Raw genomic sequence first — 3,304 nt, forward strand, 5'->3', positions numbered from 1 at the left:
TTGTTTAAAAAGTTAAAAAAAGAAATGAATGATCATAAAAATAGTAAAAATACATCTAGGATTTTCTCTGGTGTTGTTGTGGGCAGTGTGGGGTGAGTTCATTTTCAGATAGTTCCTTGGTCCAGCTTATAGTTCTCAAGATCTATAGGGTTTTAATCTATTGCACCCGTCACTTCCAAGGCGGTTCCCTCGGTTTTAGCTTCTTCTGTTTGCTGGTATCTTCAGTGTCTGATTTCCGCCCTGACACAAAGTGGGTGGTGGTGGACACTTTTTTTAGGGTCACTTGTTTAGTCACGCTGTGGGGAGGGAGGGGTGCTGCAAACAAATAACACTGGCGTATGCTCGCAGTGCCTCAGCCACACTGGGCCTGTCCCCGCTCACGGCGTGTGCACCCTCCCTGCCCACACAGCTCAGGCTCTAGGTTGCTCCGCCGGGAACCGTCTGAGGCCGGCCCTGGGCTGCATGCACCTCCCAGGTCTAAGCCGCTCAGGTTCAGGCTCTCCGGTAGTCCTCAGAGGTGCAGACTCTGTTGGGCTTGCGTTTTGTGCCCTTCCCAGCTCCGAGTAGCTCGGGTGATGAGATGTTTGGCAAGCGCGGTCACTGCAACTTATCGCTTTTCCCATCCCTGCCGCTCGGTTTTCTGGGTGTACAACTGGCGCACCTTCTCAGGCGGATGATAACTGTCCAGAACCCCAGGAAGTCTTAGTTAGCAAAGAAACCTGCTTGTAGTTAAGTAGATAATGTCTCTCTGGGGCTGCGATTGCCCCCTTTGGGCTCTGGCTGCCTGTCACAGGAGGGGGATGGTCTGCAGCCGGCTAGTTCTGTTTAGCCCGTTGTTCTGTGCATGGGCCTGGCAGTGTCTTAGGGCTTTTCGTGTGGTAGCTATCCTACAGTCTGGTTTGCTAGCCCAAATTATTTCGCTCTGATTAGCCTCGGGGCATTCAGGCCCAATCCTTACTCTAAGCGATGCAGCCCTCGCCTCCCTGCCCAGCCCCTGCTTGCTAGTGGCGGGTGCAGGCATCTGCGCTGCTTCTCTGCTGGGGGAGTTACCGTTGGGCTCGTAATCTGTGGGCTTTCATTATTTACTTATTTTTCCTCCCTATTGTGTTGCCCTCTGTGCTTCCAAGGCTGGCCACAGACTCGACAGTGAGAGTGTTTCCTGGTGTTTGGAAACTTCTCTCTTTTTAAGACTCCCTTCCTGGGACAGAGCTCCGTCCCTCCCTCTTTTGTCTCTTTTTTGTCTTATATATTTTTCCTACCTCCTTTTGAAGACAATGGGCTGCTTTTCTGGGTGCCTGGTGTCCTCTGCCAGCATTCAGAAGCTGTTTTGTGGAATTTACTCAGCCTTTGAATGTTCTTTTGATGAATTTGTGGGGGAGAAAGTGGTCTCCCCATCTTATTCCTCTGCCATCTTAGGACCACCTCTGACAATCTCTTTAAATGGGGTGTTTAGGCCCGTTTATACACAATATGATTGCTGTTAAAGTTCCCGTTTAAATCTATCAGCTTGCTCTTTGTTTTCTAGTTGTTTCATCTGTTTACTGTTCTTTCTCTTTTTTTTTTCTACTACATTATTTGAAAATTTAAAAAATATTTTATAAGGTGAAACACACCTGACATAAACTACCCATTTTTGAAGTAAACAATTCAGTGGCATTTATTACACTTAAAGCATTGTGCAAACACGACCTCCAGTTGGTTCCAAAACATTTTAATCACCCAGAATAAATCCCTTACTATTAAGCAGTTACTCTCCATTCACCCTCTGGCAACCACAAATTTACTTTGTTTCTGTGGGTTTATCTATTCTGGATATTTCACATAAGTGGAATAATAGAATATGCAACCTTTGTGTCTGACTCCTTTTATTCAGCATAGTATTTTTGAGGTTCATCCACATTGGAGCATGTGGCATCACTGCATTCCATTTTGTGGCTGAATAATTGTCCATGAATTGATGCATAACTTGCCTATCTATTTATATATTAATCGACATATGGTTATTTCTATGTTTTGCCTATTGTGAATAGTGCTGCTATGAAAATTTGTATACAAGTATTTGTTTAAGTACCTGTTTTCAAAACTTTGGTCAGAGACCTAAGAGTGAAACTTCTGGGTCGTAGGTTAACTGTTTAACTTTGTGGGAAACAGTTGAGCAGTTTCTCAAGATGTTTGCACCATTTTATATTCCCACCAGCAATATTCATTCCTCTACATCCTCACCAACACTGGTTACTTTCCATTTTCTTGAGTATCACCTACTTTGTGGGTATGAAGCGATGTCACATAGAGGTTTTAATTTGTATTTCCCTAATGATGAATTGTGATATTGTGATTTATAATAAATATATAGATACAGTCTTTGTCCTGTTTCTGGTGCAGAGCTTCTAAAACTCTTGAAATTTCCTAAGTAAGGTGAGCAATAAATGTTCTTTTTCTATGAGGTAATTTCTGGACACCCCCTAAGGATGGGTGTGGTTGTCAGGAGAACCAACCAAGTGATTAAAAAGTTGAAACTTTCAGTTCCACCTCCTGACCTCTGGAGAGAGGAGAGAGATTGGAGGTTGAAACAATTACCACTTGCCAATGATTTCATCAATCATGCCTGTGTGAGGAATGCTCTGTAAACCACACAAGGTCAGGGTTTGGAAAGCGTTTTTGTTGGTGAGCACCCGCTGGACTGGAAGAAACACAAGCTGGAATCAAGATTGCCGGGAGAAATATCAATAACCTCAGATATGCAGATGATACCACCCTTATGGCAGAAAGTGAAGAGGAACTAAAAAGCCTCTTGATGAAAGTGAAAGTGGAGAGTGAAAAAGTTGGCTTAAAACTCAACATTCAGAAAACGAAGATCATGGCATCTGGTCCCACCACTTTATGGGAAATAGATGGGGAAGCAGTGGAAACAGTGTCAGACTTTATTTTTTGGGGCTCCAAAATCACTGCAGATGGTGACTGCAGCCATTAAATTAAAAGACGCTTACTCCTTGGAAGGAAAGTTATGACCAACCTAGCTAGCATATTCAAAAGCAGAGACATTACTTTGCCAACAAAGGTCCATCTAGTCAAGGCTATGGTTTTTCCTGTGGTCATGTATGGATGTGAGAGTTGGACTGTGAAGAAGGCTGAGCGCCAAAGAATTGATGCTTTTGAACTGTGGTGTTGGAGAAGACTCTTGAGAGTCCCTTGGACTGCAAGGAGATCCAACCAGTCCATTCTGAAGGAGATCAGCCCTGGGTGTTCTTTGGAAGGAATGATGCTAAAGCTGAAACTCCAGTACTTTGGCCACCTCATGCGAAGA

This window comes from Bison bison, unplaced genomic scaffold (genome assembly GCF_000754665.1).
Source record: "Bison bison bison isolate TAMUID 2011002044 unplaced genomic scaffold, Bison_UMD1.0 scf7180017864263, whole genome shotgun sequence".
Lineage (NCBI taxonomy): Eukaryota > Metazoa > Chordata > Mammalia > Artiodactyla > Bovidae > Bison > Bison bison.